Consider the following 9,275-nt stretch of genomic DNA (forward strand, 5'->3'; position numbering starts at 1 on the left):
CTCAGTTTGAAATCTAGATCAAATATTGCATGCGGTGTATGCGGTATGTTAATGTTCTTCCATATCATGCTGCTTGTTATGTCCGGGTATGTGTCTGTCCATTTAACTTCGGATGTGGGTTTCTGTATTCTATGTGTGATTGCGCATCTATACCAAATTTTTGTGGTGACATCAGTAATGTTGTGTTTCTTCTCCCCTAGGCACAGGGAGATCCCCACCGCCTCGTCCCGCATCGCTCCCTCCTTCTCCTTGATTAGTTTTTCCCATTCACTCGACAAAGACAATTTTACATTTTCAAACACTCTCTCAATCACATCCTTTCTACACACATACCCCTTATTTTTTAACCCCCCCAACACCATTTGTACATCAAACTCCCCCCCATCGTTCAATAAATCCCCTATTCTAATATATCTTGCTTTCACCATTGCCTCGCACTTGATTGCCCTCTCCCCATTTTTAAAATACGGGCTCGAGAGGAAGGGCAGCCGTAGCACTGACCCTCTCGTTCCGCACTCTGGTACAGTCCAGGCTGAAACCTGATACCACGCATTGAGTACTTCCTGGAAAAACCGTGGCAAGTGTTTAAATGCGTCCGGGTTATTGATCTGGTACAGGTTGTCCTCGTTGTGGAGTCCAAAACTGCACAGATGTTGTTTGAAGTGGTTTTTCCAAACTACGTTCCGGTTCTGGTCCTTAAATTTGCCTATCAATTTGGCTCTTAGTGCTACTTTTTTTGCCAGTAAATCAATCAAAGCTAGCCCTCCCTGATCTTTAGCCCCTATTATTGTTTTGTGAGCTATACTCGCTGCTTTGTTTTTCCAAATAAAGTCCCTAATGATCTTTGAGATCTCCTCAAAGGCCCAGTCCGGAAGCGCACAAGTACTCAGCACATGATTCACTTTGGACAACACGAGAGCATTTGTTACGGCTACCCTTCCTCTCAGCAATAGGCCCCTCGCTCTCCACAAATTCAAAGTTTTCTTAATTTTACCCACCACCTCTTTCCATGTTTCGTCATCACATTCATTCTCATTTTTCCCCACACTCACTCCCAAAACTTTTCTTCTCTCCCCTACCGTTTTAAATCCCCACCTATTAGCGTAATTTGATTTCCTTCCCAGTAACATAATTTCAGACTTATTTTCGTTTACTTTTGCCCCCGATGCCCTTTCATAGGTTTGCACGTGTTTCAGTATCAGTTCTATATCCTCCTCTCTTTTCACCATTATATTCACGTCATCCGCGTATTGGATTATTTTAACATTTTCCTTCCCTATTCCTTTAATGTTCCCGTCTTCCGATATCAGCGCTGCCAGCGGCTCTGCCACCAAGCTATACAGCAGCGCTGACATCGGACACCCCTGTCTTACTGATCTTGAGATCTTAAATGAATCAGTTAAAACCCCGTTACATTTTATCTTACTTTCCGCCCCTTTGTACAACACATTTATCCAATCTCGCATTCTCTCCCCGAACCCAAACTTCTTCAAAACCCTCCCCATGAACCCATGATCTACTCTGTCAAACGTCTTATTTAAATCAATCCCTAACCATATCCCCCCCCTCCCTTTCCATGTCCCTGACCGTCTGTTTTATTGAAATGATTGAGTCTGCTATGTCCCTGTTTGGTATGCTGTATGATTGTGTTTGTTCTATGATAGTTCCTATTACCTCCCTGATTCTATTGGCTATTGTTTTTGCTATGATTTTGTAGTCTGTGTTTAGTAAACTGATCGGTCTGTAGTTGTCCAGATTTTTATTGTCCCCCTTGTTTTTGTAGAAAATAGTAACCACCCCCTCCCCCAAGCTTTTCGGTATGGATTTTACTCTCTCGATATACAGTGGGTACGGAAAGTATTCAGACCCCTTTACATTTTTCACTGCAATGTTTCATTGCAGCCCATTGCTAAAATCAAAAAAGTTCATTTTATTTCTCATTAATGTACACTCAGCACCCCATCTTGACAGAAAAAAAACAGAAAAGTAGAAATTTTTGCAAATTTATTAAAAAAGAAAAACTGAAATATCACATGGTCATAAGTATTCAGACCCTTTGCTGTGACATTCATATTTAACTCACATGCTGTCCATTTCTTTTGATCCTCCTTGAGATGGTTCTGCTCCTTCATTGGAGTCCAGCTGTGTTTAATTAAACTGATTGGACTTGATTAGGAAAGGCACACACCTGTCTATATAAGACCTTACAGCGCATGTCAGAGCAAATGAGAATCATGAGGTCGAAGGAACTGCCCAAGGAGCTCAGAGACAGATTTGTGGCAAGGCACAGATCTGGCCAAGGTTACAAAAGAATTTCTGCAGCACTCAAGGTTCCTAAGAGCACAGTGGCCTCCATAATCCTTAAATGGAAGACGTTTGGGATGACCAGAACTCTTCCTAGACCTGGCCGTCCAGCCAAACTGAGCAATTGTGGGAGAAGAGCCTTGGTGAGAGAGGTAAAGAAGAACCCAAAGATCACTGTGGCTGAGCTCCAGAGATGCAGTAGGGAGATGGGAGAAAGTTCCACAAAGTCAACTATCACTGCAGCCCTCCACCAGTCGGGGCTTTATGGCAGAGTGGCCCGACGGAAGCCTCTCCTCAGTGCAAGACATATGAAAGCCTGCATAGAGTTTGCCAAAAAACACATGAAGGACTCCCAGACTATGAGGAAGATTCTCTGGTCTGATGAGACCAAGATTGAACTTTTTGGCTTTCATTCTAAGCGGTATGTGTGGAGAAAACCAGGCACTGCTCATCACCTGCCCAATACAATCCCAACAGTGAAACATGGTGGTGGCAGCATCATGCTATGGGGGTGTTTTTCAGCTGCAGGGATAGGACGACTGGTTCCAATTGAAGGAAAGATGAATGCGGCCAAGTACAGAAATATTCTGGAAGAAACCCTCTTCCAGAGTGCTCAGGACCTCAGACTGGGCCGAAGGTTCAGCATTTGATTGTTTTTAATATTTCATTTTTATCCGTCACACTTTCCCCTGCTGCGTTCACTAATTCGTTTATTTCTGTTCTTTTTTGGTTTTGTTTCTCCAGGCCCAGGAAAAAAGCTGTACTCCCCTCCCCTTCATACAAATATTGTATTTTGCTCCTAATAGCTGCGCCCCTACATTTTTTAAGTTCAAACGCTTTTAGCTGCTCTTTTAAGTGTATGTATTTTTCCGCACATTATCTGCGCTGTCGAGCAATATTATTTCCTCACTTAGTTGTTTTCTTAGATTCTCTTCCATTTGATTTTCTCTCCACTTTTTCTCCTTACTATAGTTAATGCACTTTTTTTTGATTCTGACTTTTACCCCATCCCACCACACATTCATATCTTCATTCTCCCCCCACTCATATCCCACATCATTCAAGAATTTTTTCATGCTTTTCACAAACGCATCATCTTCGAGCAGACTTCCGTTAAAGCACCATATCCCTCCTTTTCGTGAATTAGTTTCTTTTCTAAATGTTATTGTCATTCCTGCGTGATCGCTCCGCGTATTAGTTTTATACTCAGCGCTTTTAACCCACTTCACCACCTCACACGTCACCAGAGAGAAGTCCATTCTTGATTGTTTCAATCTATTTAGTAAAATTTGCCTTCTAGAATAAGCCCTTTCCCATGGGTGCAGCAATCTCCATATGTCTATGCACTGTTTGGTTATGATTAGGTCTTTAAGTGCCCCTCTGCTCACGTCCCCCTTGAACACATTATTTTTTGATCCGTCCGTTGGTGTCATCGCCACATTGAAGTCGCCGATTATCACGCAGTTTCCTTCCCAGTAGCATAATTTCAGACTTATTTTCGTTTACTTTTGCCCCCGATGCCCTTTCATAGGTTTGCACGTGTTTCAGTATTAGTTCTATATCCTCCTCTCTTTTCACCATTATATTCACGTCATCCGCGTATTGGACTATTTTAACATTTTCCTCCCCTATTCCTTTAATGCTCCCGTCTTCCGATATCAGCGCTGCCAGCGGCTCTGCCACCAAGCTATACAGCAGCGCTGACATCGGACACCCCTGTCTTACTGATCTTGTGATCTTAAATGCATCAGTTAAAGCCCCGTTACATTTTATCTTACTTTCCGCCCCTTTGTACAACACATTTATCCACTCTCTCATTCTCTCCCCGAACCCAAACTTCTCCAAAACCCTCCCCATGAACCTATGATCCACTCTGTCAAATGCCTTACTTAAATCAATCCCTAACCATATCCCCCCCTCCCTTTCCATGTCCCTGACCGTCTGTTTTATTGAAATGATTGAGTCTGCTATGTCCCTGTTTGGTATGATTGTGTTTGCTCTATGATAGTTCCTATTACTTCCCTGATTCTATTGGCTATTGTTTTTGCTATGATTTTGTAATCTGTGTTTAGTAAACTGATTGGTCTGTAGTTGTCCAGATTTTTATTGTCCCCCTTGTTTTTGTAGAAAATAGTAACCACCCCCTCCCCCAAGCTTTTCGGTATGCATTTGACTCTCTCAATATATTTACTTAGTTTGCCTAGTATGGGTACTAGCTGTTCTTTGAAAGCTAAATAAAATTCAGCAGTTAGGCCATCGCTACCAGGACTTTTGTTTCTGTTTAAACCCTCTAGAGCGCTTTTGATTTCTCCGTCCGTAAACTCACTTTCACACCATATTTTATCCTCGTCGCTAAGTTCCTTCTTTAAGGCACCCACAGCTCTGTCCGCGCTCGCACCATCACACTCCTGTCTCGTGAACAGGCTTTCATAGTAGCCTTTGACCGTTTTTAATATTTCAGTTTTATCCGTCACCCTTTCCCCTGCTGCGTTCACTAATTCGTTTATTTCTGTTTTTATTTGCTTTTGTTTCTCCAGACCCAGGAAAAAGGCTGTGCTCCTTTCCCCTTCATACAAATATTGTATTTTGCTCCTAATCGCTGCGCCCCTACATTTTTTTAGTTCGAACGCTTTTAACTGCTCTTTTAAGTGTATGTATTTTTCTGCGCAAGCATTATCTGCACTGTCGAGCAATGTTATTTCCTCACTTAGTTGTTTTCTTAGATTCTCTTCCATTTGATTTTCTCTCCACTTTTTCTCCTTACTATAGTTAATGCACTTTTTTTTGATTCTGACTTTTACCCCATCCCACCACACATTCATATCTTCATTCTCCCCCCACTCATATCCCACATCATTCAAGAATTTTTTCATGCTTTTCACAAACGCATCATCTTCTAGCAGACTTCCGTTAAAGCACCATATCCCTCCTTTACGTGAATCAGTTTCTTTTCCAAATGTGATTGTCATTCCTGCGTGATCGCTCCACGTATTGGTTTTATGCTCAGCGCTTTTTACCCACTTCACCACCTCACATGTCACCAGGGAGAGGTCTATTCTTGATTGTTTCAGTCTGTTTAGCACGATTTGCCTTCTAGAGTAAGCCCTTTCCCATGGGTGCAGCAATCTCCATATGTCTAAGCACTGCTTGGTTATTATTAGGTCTTTCAGTGCCCCTCTGCTTACGTCCCCCTTGAACACATTATTTTTTGATACGTCTGTTGGCGTCATTGCCACATTGAAGTCGCTGATTATCACGCAGTTTCCTTCCCACCATTTGCTTATTTCTATAAAAAACGTTTTCCTTTCTTTTTCTCCGTTCGGCGCATATATATTTATAATTCTTAAATTTTTTGTTTCGTACATACAGTCTATAACTATAACTCTCCCCTCTTTATCCCCGTACACCAAATTAACCCCTGTTACCCGATCCGTTTTGATTAGAACCGCCACTCCTCTCGCCCTTGGCGTACCATTGGAGCTAAAGATTTGGCCCACAAAGTCTTTTTTAATGTCTTCTACCAGGGAATCATCCCACCTGGTCTCCTGCACACACAGAATGTCATTTTGCCAGGAAAACATGGATTGTCTCTTTTCCTTGCTCCGTAGTCCATTGGCGTTAATAGAAAATAAAATTAAGGCCATTATCAAAAAGGAAAAAAAAGAAAAACAAACGGATTTACCAGGGTTATTTCCAGCCATCATTTGTCTTTACTTTCTAATTTTTTAGCCAACTTCTTTCGTTGCCCCAAACTCAGTTTTTTTTGCGCGCTTGCCAGTTCACTAACATCCATTTCGCTGTCTGTTTCGTTTGGACTGGCGCTTTTAGTCAGGTTGTTTGCCCTGATTTTACTCCCTCCCGCCTGCCCCGACACCCTCTCAGGCCCCTCCCTCCCCTTTATGCTCATGCTTACCCCTGGTTCTCCGTCCGTTCTGTCTCCCTTTTTCGCTTTCTTGCTCGTTTTGCGCTGCTTCTGTTGTCCCCCTCCTCCAGCCTGCTCCGGCGTCTCCAACTCGTTCTCTGCCACCTGCTCTCCTCCGCTCTCTCCGCTCTGCTCCATTTCTCCTCCGCTGCCCTCCTCCTCTCCGGTCTCCTCCTCGCTTTCTCCAGTCACCTCCTCCTCTCCTTCTGCCGCGTCCTTGTACACCTCCTCCTCCGCCTCATTCCTGCTCTCCTTTTCATTTTCACACTCGCAGTCACTTTCTCTTTTTTCACAGTTTTTACATTTTGCCAGGTTCGCGCTGCACTCACGTGCAAAGTGTCCCTGCACCCCACATTTGTGGTACATGAACTCTGGGCACTCTCGCAGGATGTGTCCCGGCTGGATACACATCCTGCACACTTTTTGTTGTCTATCATGAATGACTCTGAAGAATTCGCTCCCCATCACTGTATTGAATTTTGTGGAGTAAGGGAGCGACTGTACCTGGTCGTTGAACCGGACCCGGACAAACCTTGTTCCGTCGGCTATTGTTGACCCTGGCCACATTCTCCTTTTTAATTGGAGATGTGGGGTTCACTCCCCAGCCCGTCAGCTTCCACACGATTTCTTCATCCGTGATGTAGGCCGGCAGGTTCAGAAAGGACACCACCAGCTCGTCATTATTTAGTTCTCTGGCTACAACTCTTGTCTCTCCAATCTTGAAGCCGTCCAAGAGCCTTTCTTTTCCCTTGATGTTGCTCACTGTCACTTCCAGTTTTTCCGGCCCCACGGTTCTGCACGCCAGCAGGCCCCCGCAGATCATTTTTATGTTGTTCATTACCTGCTGTAAAGGTACTTTTCCCCCACCATTTCAATGTTTAGTGTCAGTTTTTTTTCGTAGGCCACTTTTGCCTCTCTTTTCTCAGCTCCCTCTGCACCTCTCACACTCTGCACACCAATCAGTCCTTGATTGTCCGCAGCTGGGGCAATCAGCTCACTGCTCCTCTCTCTTCCTCTCTCTCCGTTGCCCATACCATTCCCAGTTTCGTTTGCCATGTTTATCAGTCCTTTTTGTCCGTCGTCCTTTTCGTTGTCGTTTAATCCGTTCCGTTGTTTCAATGCCGTGTTTGTCTGTCCTTTTTCTTGTCCATTATCTATTTCTTTTTCCTTTTTCTCCGGTCCGTTGTCCTGTCATCTTTGTGATCCGTCCGTGTGTGTTTGCTAGCGGCCCGCTAGCAAACATTTAAGAGATCAAAAGATCTTCCCAAAAAAAGGGGTAAACAGGTAAGAAAAAAAGAAAAGCAATCCCCCTCACAGTCCGTGACTGCTGGGGGACGTTCACTAAACATCTGAGGACTTTAAACAAAACAATGCATATATAACAAAAACGAAAAATAAGGACTCCTGCTCTCTCTGGCACGTCTGCTCTCTCCGGGCTCCACTCTGTCTCTGCCGTAAACGGGGCGTGTTCAGGGTGGTATGGCCGTAAGCCATTGTTGTGTGCAGAAAGGGGCCTTTTAAAGATCTCATGCCCTCGGCCATAATGTGGGGGAGCAAATGCTCCCCCACATTATTGATTCTGGCTGAATTTTTGGACATGTGAATATGTCTCTATATAATGAAAAAAAAGCATATGATGAAAAAAATGAAAAAGCTTACAGCACCTGGTATTCCCAGGCGGTCTCCCATCCAAGTACTAACCAGGCCTGACCCTGCTTAGCTTCCGAGATCGGGCGTGTTCAGGGTGGTATGGCCGTAAGCCATTATTGTGTGCAGAAAGGGGCCTTTTAAAGATCTCATGCCCTCGGCCATTATTGATTCTGGCTGAATTTTTTTGACATTTGAATATGTCTCTATATGATGGAAAAAAATCAAAAAGCTTACAGCACCTGGTATTCCCAGGCGGTCTCCCATCCAAGTACTAACCAGGCCCGATCCTGCTTAGCTTCTGAGATCAGATGAGATCGGGTGTGTTTTTTTTTTTTTTATCTTTTATTATCAAAAGTATAAAAACATTTATATTATTTACACATCATTTACAAGAAATACTATCCCAAGACATACACCATATAAATCAAACCTCCCCTCAGAAACAAGCGATTGCCAAACAAAATCAAAACTTCCCCTGATTCCAAAAAACTTAAAAACTCTTGAGTTCCTCCCTCAAAGGAAACAACCCCCGAAAACAACCCACAAAGCTCTCAAAATCCCCTGCAAACCAAAAGCCCTCAAATCAAACCACCCATTTTTCCCCATGACCAAAGAAAAGCCTTAACAAAAAACAAAATAAATTATACATCCCACACAATTCCCTCTTCATTTACCCCACACACAATCGCCCCTTCCACAAACATTCTCACAAACTCACTCTCATTCGCAACGTGCAACAATTTTAGGTGTGCTCTCCATTCATTCGAAAACATTCTCCACACATTCATTCTCTTGTTTTCATACAATGCAAAATTCCTCCTGTTAAAAACCGCTTTGCGTGCAAAGGCTAAAATCATATTCATAACATTGTGGTTTTTTTGTTTCGTTCCCACCCCCAACAGCACCGACAACTCCCACCCTCTTTCATTCCAACACTCATTCTCGCTACATTTCCCCAACATTTCCCTTATTTTTCCCCAAAACACGCCCAATTCCCCACATGTAACACATAAGTGCATCAAATCCTCATCCATACTTTCACATACACAACACTTTCTTTCATACCTCTCCTTGTGGATTTGATGCAGGACGATGCAGGTGAAGATCCTCCTGTGCCTCAGTTTGAAATCTAAGTCAAATGTTGCATGCGGTGTGTGCGGTATGTTAATGTTTTTCCATATCATGTTGCTTGTTATGTCTGGGTATGTGTCTGTCCATTTAACTTCAGATGTGGGTTTGCGCATCTATACCAAATTTTTGTGGTGACATCAGTAATGTTGTGTTTCTTCTCCCCTAGGCACAGGGAGATCCCCACCGCATCGTCCTGCATCGCTCCCTCCTTCTCCTTGATTAGTTTTTCCCATTCGCTCGACAAAGACAATTTTACATTTTCAAACAC

At 43.4% G+C, this 9,275-nt stretch overlaps 1 pseudogene; it reads right to left on the bottom strand.

Annotated features, from left to right (window-relative positions):
• Window positions 1-7,878: 7,878 nt before the first annotated feature.
• LOC114921742 (5S ribosomal RNA) lies at window positions 7,879-7,987 on the bottom strand (annotated as a pseudogene).
• Window positions 7,988-9,275: the final 1,288 nt, after the last annotated feature.

This window comes from Labrus bergylta, chromosome 2 (assembly GCF_963930695.1).
Source record: "Labrus bergylta chromosome 2, fLabBer1.1, whole genome shotgun sequence".
Classification (NCBI taxonomy): Eukaryota; Metazoa; Chordata; class Actinopteri; order Labriformes; family Labridae; genus Labrus; species Labrus bergylta.